Source organism: Accipiter gentilis, chromosome 14 (assembly GCF_929443795.1).
Source record: "Accipiter gentilis chromosome 14, bAccGen1.1, whole genome shotgun sequence".
Taxonomy (NCBI): Eukaryota; Metazoa; Chordata; class Aves; order Accipitriformes; family Accipitridae; genus Astur; species Astur gentilis.
Genome location: NC_064893.1, coordinates 5,688,470 through 5,700,462, shown reverse-complemented (window position 1 = coordinate 5,700,462; position 11,993 = coordinate 5,688,470). Strand labels below are relative to the sequence as shown.

The 11,993-nt window shown below is 42.3% G+C and overlaps 1 protein-coding gene across 1 annotated transcript in view; it reads left to right on the top strand.

Annotated features, from left to right (window-relative positions):
• LOC126045577 (cytochrome c oxidase assembly factor 1 homolog) overlaps positions 1-11,993 on the top strand; it is a 52,840-nt gene continuing 40,847 nt past the window's right edge. Inside the window, exon 1 of the mRNA XM_049816936.1 lies at positions 1-54. The gene's annotated coding sequence lies outside the window, so the exon portion shown is untranslated. The remainder of the gene's footprint in view (positions 55-11,993) is intronic.

Below are 11,993 nucleotides of genomic sequence, written 5' to 3'. Positions count from 1 at the left end.
GCAATGGCGGCCCCCACGGCCCACGCGTCAGCCCTTCCGCCGACCGCCGCTGCCGTGAGTGGGGAAGGGCAACCGAGCGCGGGACGCGGTGAGGGCCGTTAGGGCGGGGCCTCGCCGCCCCCTCCCCGACTGAGCCACCTGCGCCGGGCCCGGCGCTGCACAAAATGGCGGCCGCGGAGCGGGGGGCTGTGCGGCAGCCGGGGCCCACGGGGGGGGGGGCGGGAAGAGGGCTCGGGGGTGGGTTTGCACCGCGGGAGAGCCGGCAGGGCCCCGGCGGCTCTGTGAAGGGAACAGTGACCGCGGAGAACAGCAGACAGTTGGAGAGGTGGTAGGGGTGAAAACGGAGGCGCTAACCGCGTGGCACTGCGGTGAGGGAAGCTGTGCCGTGAGGTGGCCACAGGCCTGCTAAGCGAGGAGTCTTAGACCGGTAAGAGAATGAACGGGTGCGGTAATTATGCACACATCATCTGGCAGTGTGATTACCAGGACCGTGTTAATGGTAACTGCACTTTAAATACACCTCACTCGTTTTTAGAAGTGGGATGCAAGGCAAATCTATCTAGCAAGCTACAAACAAAGAAAATAGCCATTGTGAAGACCTGCTCCTCTAATGCTGGTTTCACCCACCTAAATATAATTTCTAGAGACAGTGCTGCCCACGGGAGCACTGCCAGCTCCCACGTGGGTGGGTTTGAGGTGGAGGAGGCATGGGGTGCCATCGCTTCTGCCCTATGGCCAGCAGGCACAGAGGGCCATGGCAGATAACATCCCTTGGGCTGAGATACAGTTTAAAACAGGCACGTGAGCACACTGCCTTTGTGCTGTGGAAAACACAGTGGTAGAAACACAGCTAGTGGAAATTTGAAGAAGTAAGGCAAGCATAAAGCAAGTCAGTTGCAGTAACTCGTCCACATAAAGAATGCTACAGTCAGATTTGCTTCATCATTCAAGTACAACTTGAGAAATGATCAAGTTGTCTTGAGCATGTTTAATATTCCAACACCTCAAAGAAAAGGAATTGCTATGTTTCTTTCTCTAAAAATTGAAACTTTCCAGTTTAAGACTACTCTCATCACTAAACCAGACAAGGTTTCCCCTATCCCTTCTTCCTGGTGAGGCTAGTTCCTCCTGCCACCTAGCCTAGTTGGTTTTGACTCAAATCAATTACTTTCTGCTGATTCACATGAACTCCTAAAGTACAAGAAGGGAGCATGTAGCATAAGGTAGAGGAGTGAGCTGGATTGCTTCTTTTACAGCCTTTCAGGCTGGAGTAATAGCAGGCTGTGACAGCAAGGTGGCCCTATTCCACTGCCCAGCGGTACATCGCGGTGTACCTCTTCTATCAGGTTTAGGGATCAGCTGGCTTTTTGAAAGTTGGTTTTCACGGCTTTCTGGACATGGCATACACTGCAGCTGCACAGTCCAGCAGACGGGAGGGAGAAGGTGCATGAGTACCCCTTCCAGTAGCAGCTCACAGCTGCACTTAAATACGATGTTAAACTGCACCTACTCTTTGTTTTGAGTCTAAGCTTTGACTCAAATTTGAGCAGTAAACTGGTGATTCATAGCCCATATTAAGGGTTCTCAAACTTGACTTGGGGTGTGGTAGAGAAAGATGCATGCATGTTGACAGATAACAAAATACTGCCTTTCTGGCAGCTTAGTGCCTAGAGATCCTTTTGTCTTAGTTAAGACTTGACAAGAATTGCTGCCCTCGCTGTCTCAACGTAATAATTTAAGGTGCTGAAATAGCCAAAATCATCCTAATTCCATTAAACACAAAGTGCAAAGAAAAGTTATCTTAAGCAATGTAGCAATTTTACAGTTGTTGCATTTATTCCCCTGAGGAAGAAAGGGTTATCATGAAGAGGGGTTGAAGAGGTTAGTCAAACTTAATGTGTCATTTTTTTTGTTAGATGAGCTTCAATTTAGACTACTGTAAATTGAATGAAAAAACATGGAGAACGGAGATAAGGAGCTTTTAGGATTAAAAGAAAAAATAAACCCCAAACCCTTCATTACTATCTTACAGCTCTTTCTAAGTAGTACTTTGCTGTTGCAGTTCTGAAATTAATGAAGTGTGCACGGATTATTGCTGCATGTATTTTACTTCAAAGCTGTTTATTCCCCAGAAGTCAGAGGCTTTGCATGTCTGTTAATATAGTAGTTTCCAGGCCACTTTTCTAATACAAACTTCTGGGTTTTGACTCAATGCCAGAGGAGCAAAATAACATCCTTACCTTTGCAGCTGTGACCACAACATAAAATCGAGCAGGAGGAAGAGCTGATGCTGGGGGTTGTTTTCACTACACTTAAGGCACCTTAAGTATTGGAGCTCACGCAAAGAGACAGGCCCACACGTGCCCTCTCTAACAATGTGGCTGTTAGGGCACTTGACCTTTTTTTTTTATACCTGCCACAGTTTAGCCAGCACAGGTGAACTCAACTTACCTGTTAAAAACCATAGCTCCATGCAAGCACTGCTATTGCACAGCAGTTTCTTTTATTTGCCTGTACTACCTTACCTAGTCTGCAGTACAGCCCTTAGAACAGCTCCGAGGATGGTTTGGTAGCAGCGTAGCTTGTGGTTGTTCTGAGAATTAGGAGGGAGCTCTAGGTACAGATCTGAAGGCCACATCAGCTCTAGCCTACTTCTGTGCAGACACCTCACTGCTTATCCAACTCCCAACTGTACAAGTGCTATAGAAACAAAAGTCAACAAATGTGCGTGAACATTGAAATGCTTGCATATTCAAGTGAGGGGGAGGGGAGGGGGAAAAAAAGGGACTTAGCTGGATTTTTCTATTTGTCTATAATGCTGTTAGTGACTCAGTCTACAGTTTTGAGCTGTGATTTTGCATAACTGAGGAGGTTGCAGAAAAAGGCTGTATTGTTTCTCAGTTTCTGGAAGTAAGCAACAGTTACATGACTATAAGGCTAGTGTAGGAGCTAACCTCTTGAAGATGCAGTCATACTTTTTTCTACTCAGCATATCATAAGGAATAGAAACTATTTGAGAGTGTACTTCTGAGAAGTTACCTGATACGCAAGAAGACTTGAAATTTTACTAACACGGTTTCAGTTGTCAGTTCAGCATTGCTTCTTAGTCTTTTCCTTGTTGCGAGCAACTTGAAAAGCATCACCAGCTACTTATACTGCCATTTGCTTTTAAACGTGTTTCAGGGATGCCTTCTGGTATTGGAGTGTCTTTAGTTAAGTGATAGAATACTTTCATCTGGTGGGGTGGCGGCGGTGGTTTTTTTTTGTTTAACAACTGCACAGCAGTAGTAACAGTTGTGTTTAACCCCCTCCCCACCCCCCTTCTTCCCCCTGGGCAGAGTAATTTGCTTTTCTTGGTATTTACATATTTTCATTAAGTGATTGCACAGCATTCCACCAGCTAAAACGCATAGTCCCTGTTTCCGGAGCTGTCTCAGAGTACTCAGCATATCCTCAGTACACAGCAGATAATTTGGAGAGTTTTGCCCTGCCTTTCTCACCCCTCCCTACACCAAATAAAAAACTCATTCCTGCTATTAATTTGATCACTACACTAAACATAGTAAGGCCAATTATCTGTTACCTAAAAATGGATTCTCCCATCATGTTATTAGACCTCTTATAGATCAAACTGGAGGCACATGAACAGGGAATGTTTTCCTTTTTCATATCTGTAGCTGTATCTGCTTTGAAGAATGTCTTTGTAAGCTTCTCCCATTAACTAACAAAGAGATAGAAATCTTCCACATCCCTATGTGCCTTCTCCAGCTGCAGATTAACTTCATTAATGGCAGCAGTAATCTCCCAGTCTGTCTGGCAGGTGTTGATCTGTGCTCTAGCACGAGTGTAGATTTTCACTTTGATGATGTTAAATGAGTTAGAGCCAAGAGTGTGCTTTTGAAGCAGATTGTCTCCATGTACTGCACTTTGACTTGAAGTTTTCAGATGGACCAAGAGAGACTGCACCACAGGAGAATGCCTAACACCCTTCACAGCTCATAGGTGGGAAAATCCATGAGACCAGGCAAGAGCTAGTCTAAACAAACCACACACACAAAACCCATATAGTGGGAACACAGCCCTCAGCATCAGGTATTTTGATTTACAGACCTGTACTTAACTTCTGATGTAGATATAGCCAGCAGTAATTATAAGAGAGATCAGTCTAGCATTAAAATAATTAGAAATTGATGTATTGAACTCCCCCAGAAGGAAGACCCATAACGACCGGGAATATCCGTAGGGAAGTTTCATCCAACAGAAGTCTAACACAGTCCCAAATACCTCAGACCAGTGTTTTCCTGTCTTTAGCACCCTACAGGAGTCTCTGCAACTGGTTGTATAGTGTTGATGAACACCACAAATTGAAGGTGTAAACACAGGGTGGTACACTGAGATCAGGACTGCTTGAAAAGACATGCTCATCTGAACAACATTCATTTTAATGTAACATGAAAAATCATTCACTTGAAGCTGGGAAATGTATGTAGGGTACTTAGAAGGTAGGAGAAAGTAAGAAGATACTCAGCATACAGACACATTTGTAGATACAGGGTGACTAGACTGCCTAACAAGAGTTGACTTTGGCAGGTTGTAGGTAGAAGGAACACAAGTCTTGCCAGAGACACAAATTAACAGTAAAGCAGGGATTTGTGTCCTGTTCATGGTATAAGAGAACCATGAAAGTAGTGTTAACATTAAAACCAGGCACAGAAACTTAAGTTAGAAGATTAGGGAACGGCAAGAATCTACTCTGGAAAGCATGCTAAGTAAGAGTGATTAGGCTTGATTAGATGCGTTTGGAGGCAATTCAGATGCTTTCCATATAAGCATGGTTTTTTAGAGATTGCTGCTGGGCTGCTCTTCAGCCTGCTGGGGAAAAAACTGTAAACCAGTAGGAGAAAGCCAGAGCTAGTCAGGTAGAAAGTCAAGGACAATGTAGATAGACACACAGTGAGGAGAAAAAGCCATGAAATACTTTATTTAACAGTATTGTGGTTTTTTTCTGAAGTCTTAAAATGAGGAATAGTATTGTCTTAAAAAGCCCTTCAGGTCCTGTCAGCTCAATGCAGACATCACTAAGTAAAGGTCTTTGACTTACATACAGCCTCGCATACTCTGATCTCCTGTATAATTTTCTTCTGACCTCCACAAAATTAGACCTCTCCAAAACACATAGTAAGCATCTTTTCAGTAGTTTTCCCTGAAAGCAGCCTTGCTAAGCAGTAGACAGAATGATTTTTCCTCTATGCTGCCTGTCCACCATTTTCTCCATCTATAATAAAAGCGGACTCTGAAGAAACATTTGCCATGTTTGACAGGACTGGTTGTCCAGTAAGTATGTTATTAATGAGTATTCAGAGGAAGGAGACAGCCTATCTGTCTAAACAAGTGACACGACACTGTTTTCATATGACTTCAAAGTATCAGGCATTTAACTTTTGGTCAATAAAAGCTTTAGGCTTGAATTTTTGCCTTGGCCCCTTAGCATCACCTCTCCTTGGGATCTAGAGAGATGCAACATGATGTAGGTCATACACAAACCCATTCTGACTACTGAGTTTAGATGGAAGAACGATGCTGCTTATTCCACTAGGACTGGAAAGCAACTGTCAGCACTTAGAGCTACAGCATGAGCTGCTGCAAGAAGTTCATGAAAATCCTTTGTTAAATAGAAAGCAGAGAACTGTATGTGAGTTATTAGAGCTGCAGCTATCTAAGCTTAATCCTGGCATCCAGGAACATTTCCTTGGGTTTTACTGGATATGTACGTTTGTGGACACAGCTGTACAAGCACTGAGAGAGAAAGCTAAAAGCCTACATGCTTCAGAGCCTGCCGTACAGTTAGAAAGATACAGCATACTAGCACAAGTGAAGGGAAGAGGAGGGAAAGTTGTTATGTTTTATCATTACATTTGGTCTAGGCAATTGCATAGACACAAAGCTGCTTTAGGAGTGCTGGTTTGCTGTAGTACATTTCTACATGTAGCATAGTTGGAAAACCTACCTTAAGAGATGGTGTACAATAAGATTATAAGAGTACATTAAGAGATACTCAGTGGAAGCCATCACACACCACTTGAAAAAGGGAAGTAATAGGTTACCAGGAGCCCCATATACACCAAATAACAGGCTTCAATCCTTTTAAAAAATTAAAAATAAATCAAAACTTGTATCCTAGCACATTTTGACTTAGTTTCCTACCTAAAGTAGCTGTAGACTCCTGCTGTAAAATTACTCCTCTTAATACAAGAAGCTCCTAGGTACCTTCTCTCAAATTTTGATGCCTATCACCTGCTACTCTTTATAGCCTTTCTCCTTCAAGCCTCCAAGGTGCAAAGCTTCCAGTCTAAAAATCTGCTCTTTAACTCTGCCTTACCTAGAAGTGGTAAGGAGCATGTTTCTCCCAGTCTTTATATTGCTAGGTATGGAGGACTAATTCTGAAAAAATAAGTTGCCTGAATTTCTGTTCCTTCCTTTTTTTTTTTTTCTCCAGTCAGGAATTAATTACAAATTCCATAGGCTTCTGAGTAGATGACTTGAACTCCAGGGGTGTATATGAGTTACAACCACTGTTAAACACAGGGTGTTTTCTTCCCATCTTTATTACAAAATCTACAGTGATCTCCACACTGCTTCCATTTAATTGGAGTTTCGCCACCAACTTAAATAGGTAGCTCAGGTCCAAATTCATTAACAGAATGGAAAGATTTACTCCAAATGTGGGATGTAGTAGAAAGATGATTAGAAGCTGAGCAGTTGCTTTTACATGGTGAGCATGCCCTAGCTTGATGAGGTTATTTCCTGAACCTAAACTGTGAACAAGCAACTGTGCAAAGTTGCAAACCTGCATATGCGATGCTGGATGCGTCTCTTGGAAATTATGACAAAAGCTAACAATCTTCACCTCCCTGAAGTTGGTGAAACATTTTCCGTGTACTTGACTGGAGCCAGGATTTTGCTGTAGGCGCTTACTCTCTGACTTTGCAGGAGTTAATGCACACTGCACAGTAAATTCCTCTGAAAACTGTTTTAGCTCCTCTCCTCCCCAGTTCTCCCTTTTCCTTTAGGATAACTGAGTTTTAAAATGCTTTCCTAAACCTTCTTCATCTCAGTTCCCCTTTTTAAATGAAACTGAATAGATATCCTTCCAGCATTCTGCTTGAGCAACACCATTGGCATCACTTTTACACTGTATTAGTCATGATGCACACTAGTGTGACGTCTTCCATCAGAATTTCAAAGCACTGAACAAATATTAATTAAGTATTGCATCTCTGTGAGGTACATAAGCAATTAATTTTTTAAGCCAACGCCACGAAAAGGAGAGAGGAGGGTGGATTCTCACATTAGTGCATAGCCTCTTATTCATTTACAGTTATTTTCTTCACAAGCGTCTAGACCTGAAGTAAGTTCCTCATGCAGCTTTTGTAATGGCCACAGTAACAGGAACACTTGTGAAGCTGAACTGCAAGACACCTCTCATATTTCCATTATGTGAAAGCATGTCGTCTCAAATTCGTTGTAAAATGGAGTTATGGTAAATCAAGTCAGTAGAGAAGCCAGGTTAAGAAGTTGCGACTTGAGCTGCAGCCTTGCCTTCAGTTCATCAGAACAGGGGTTCCTAAACTTGTCCTATGTTTGCTTTTCTACAGGTAGTGAATGACTTTCTGGATGTTGCAGGCTTCCTTTTCCCAGACACATTTACTCTTTCCGCCTGGAAATCACATTTAGGCAGATTTTGAGGACTTCATAAATTTGTCTGGGCTTTCCGGATGTCTGGTAGCTGTAGGGAGCAGACACTTCTGAACTAGTTGCTGCATGTCTGGAAACTCTGGACGTTAGCACTGTGAGCATGCACTGCAGTTACAGAACATGAAGCAGCCTAGCAGGAGCAGCTCTGTGTGTGCTGTGCTGACCAGCCATGCATAGTAAGTGCAAAACTCTTCAGAAACAGCAGACTTGATGTAGATATGTTGTGCAGCTACTAAGACTGTGCAGTCAGGCCCATGCTTTCATGGGGGAACTACACAGTTATTTGCATATAGATTATACATCCCCTGGCTCCTGGGTGTGCTGCACCTGCTGCATATGCACATACTTTTTTCTACCCATGAAATCCTCTGCAGACATATGGGATTCCTACCCCTCTAGTTTGCCTCCTTATATCCACACTCCTCCACAGCAACAATGATCAGGACCCATACTTGTTCCACTTCTCCCTTCAATTCCCCTTTCCCTTCTAAAGACAAATCCTTGCACTAAGGCAGTGTTTCCATGAGACACCCTGACGCAATTTCACAGTTTGCAACTGCCAGGAGAGAGAGGCGGCAGTCCCCAGTCCTTTGCCCTCCCAGCAGTCCTTGCTCTTGGTCATCCTGCTGCTTACCTTGCGCTGGTTCTGGCATGTGTCGGATCCCTCCACTAGCCACTTTGACCTATTAGCCTGGAAGAAAAATGGCAGAAAGGTGGATAGCTTTCTCTGGAATAACGAGGTAAATCAGCTGACTAAATGACAGATATAAGGTAAAGGATCAGAGGAGTATCCAAGCTGCTGCAAGTGCAGCCAGGAGGCTGGGAGACATTGAGACTTGAACTTGCACTTTTGCAAAAGTGGCTTGTTAGATCAGCTTAGCTGCCTGTGAAGCGGTAGTTTGATTTCTTTCTTTAACAGAACAGAGGCCCTACTTTGCCTCTTTTCCTCTCCCCCTTGTCATTTATAGCTATGCCATTCAATCTGGGGAAATCTGGGTGGATTCACAGCTTTTGTCACACCACTACATAAGAATCATATTTTTGGAAGGGTTATCAAGGGTTTTTATGTTAGGGTCTTACAAGCAATTGCACATAACTTTCTTTAATATGCTTCTGTGGCCTCAAACCAGTTGAGTTATTTGGTTTTCCCCAGCTATTCATGTGGTGGAGGCTAAAAGCATTGCTATCATCATGTTCAGAAATCTCCATACTCTTTAAACGTGCTTATTCTGGTTCTAAGTTATCCTCAAAAAAAGCTTTGAATCCCTTGTCTTGCTCCCTTGAACTAGTTTTGAAATTGTACCTAAAGCTAAATACAGCTCCTGTATTGTGTGGAAACCACTTTGAAATTAAACAGAAATTTGAGAAGCTTCTGTTGGCTGCCTCAGAGAGTGTCAAGCACATGATAGATTCCTCGCCCCCCCAAAAAAAAAATTAATACATTAAAAAAAATAAAAATCAGTTTTTTCCCTACTGCATAATATCCAGCTAGATTTAGGCTGGAAGAGCAGCAAATCAAAACACGCGGGAATTCTGATTATACCTTCAGTATTGTTTGAGAAATGATGGAAGACTTCAGCGCATTAATAAAGCAATTTAGACATCCGTCTGCCACAGTGGTGGAGCGCAGAAGATCAAAAGAACATTCTCATCTGCTTGACACACACACCCAGTGTTCATTCATTAATGGCATACTTTTAGCATAGGTTATAACTGTACACATTGTACAACAAAGCAGTGCCATAAAGTCCCCTGTCCGTAGGGAACAGAGGGAGCAGAAAAAAAAGTCTGGTTGATTAAAGCATTCTCAGCAGCTGAGAACATCACTAACTGACATGGTTTGCTGTGAACTTTGAAAGGGTGGGAAGAATAACTGTGCGCCACCGTCTTCGTTTGATTGTATTGTTCAGAATGAATCCCCCACTGATAAAATAATTCCTGATAAAAGGTGTTCTAGCTTTCAGAAGTTGTGCGCTCAAAGCACACACAGTGGGTGTGTGTTGAAGTATCAGTGCTCTGTAAAATATGTACAAATCAGTGGTTTGGGGTTGCCCATCTGTTTTGGTGACAGAAAGTGAAAGTCTAAGTATATGTATTTTAAACTAAATATGACCCGTTTCAGGTTCTGAAGAAGAAAGAGGATTCATTCTTTCCTGACAGAGGAAAGAGACAAAACCCATTGTGTTTGTCTTGATACACATTCAATAGGGGTGTCTCTCTAAAACCCTAAACTTCAGGGGAAAGCAGAAAGCATTTGCTTATTGTTTTTGCATTTTTAGAAAAATAAATTTTCTCACCTCCAGTTTAGGAAAATCCCAGTTGTAATGAGGCTAACTGAGCAGATTCCAGATCAAATTTGTTCCTGGCATGGTGGTGTTGACTTAGTGCACCAGAAACGAATCTGGCCCTTTCTCTCTGTGAAAGCGAAAGTGTCTTAGCCAGTTGTTTCAGAAACACGCAGAGTAATATGCCTTTGGATTGTACACAGCTAATCCTCTTTATACTTTGCTGACTGTAACCTGCTTAGTCTTACATGAAATGTATTCACTATCTTTTCATGAGCCTGATCCAAAGCCTGTTGAAGTCAGTGGAAAAAGTCCAGATTTTTTTCAGTAGTTTTGGAGCCGACTCTATATGAACAGCTGGTCTAGCACTGAGTCTTCTAGTTGAAAGACAAAGAAAATAAGCAGCACCAAACCGCATTGGACTCAGCACTGTATTAAAGATATAAATGAAAGTAATGTGAAACTTGTAAAACCAGACTGGACAAAACACTCTGAAACATGCTGCAGGGAGCAGCCTAGTGCTAGCAGGAGAATAACCTATTTAATGATTTCTTTTCCATAGCTTTTACTTTTCCACAGATTCTGTAACGTAACAGTACCTTTTTTCCTTAGGCAAATAGCTGCCAGACAGCAGCACTGGAATGAGAACATATGTACTGTTTGCTTTTATCTTACATTACAAAAGAAGTATGAATACCTTGTGTTATTCCAAGTATAAAATTACAGGTGTCAAATCATTTGGTGCTTTAAATACTCTGCCAGAAAAGTAATCCAGTAAAAATAGCTATGTCTTGTCAAAGCTGAGCAGTTAGTATTGTTATTACAGTTCCTTACTTGCATGGCTCCAGCAGTGTAAGATGGCACAAAACAAGTGTAAGAGACCAGCAAGAAACTTGCCAGGAATCGCCCAGAGCATAGAAAGACAGGATGATGGAAACCAGATAAACCTAAGGGCCCAAAGTGAGAATCTGCCTGGTCTGCTTTACAGTTGGTTTGAACTTTAAAAATGCTGTTAAACAAAAGCTGTTTAACATCTTAGGGGGTGATTCTTATCCAAAGATCCCAAAGAATTAAAGCAAAGGGTGATTTTGTCCTTGGTTCGGGGTAAGTATGTGGTCGAGCCTCTGTCCTAAGGACCATACCGTTTAAAAAGTAGAAGAATATTTCACTGGAAAGGTGAAAGATTTTTTTTATCTCCATGTTACAGGTGAGAGTGCAAAACAGAGATTAAGATGGTTTGGCTGGGTTAGCTGCATTGCCGGTGGCAGAGAGTCCCTAGGTGCTGTCAAGTGCTTTAAAAGCAAGGCCATCCTTACCGAGCTGAATAAGCCTTGAGGAAGTGGCTTGCTGTGGACCTGAACTAAGGCAGGAGGTACAAGAACACAACATAGTAGAGCACAACATGGGGGTTTGGTACATGAATTTCTCCTCAACAGAGCATGAAAAGCCACACACACTTTGTGGGGCTGTGGAAATTAAGTTAATACTTTTATTGTCCATTCCACAAAAGCTGGGTCTAAAGAAAATCTATTTACTATATTATCTCCCTAAAGGGTGCAGAAGACACTGCATTTAATACTTTTTCTAGGCCTCCAGAGCTGCAGTGAAACCTGGGCAGAGACAGTCTAGTTTGCTAAATTAGGGACACACTGCTTCTGTCAGTATAGATGTTAAGCTTATTAAAGGACATAGCAGCTGACAAATGAATCTTTAATCCCTGACAAATCCCTTGAGTTTATGACCAGTGTAAAGCAGTTCATATAAAAAAGAAACTTTTAGTCATCAATTCATGTGTGTTTCCAGATGAGATGTGTTTACTTGCATGCTGATAATCGGAACACATTTTACTCGTCATTTTCAGGATTAATTTTGGCTGCCTTAAAAAACACTCCCCCAAACCAGCTCTCTTCTACTTCTTGAAAACTATGGGAGTCATATTCATTGTCCACAATG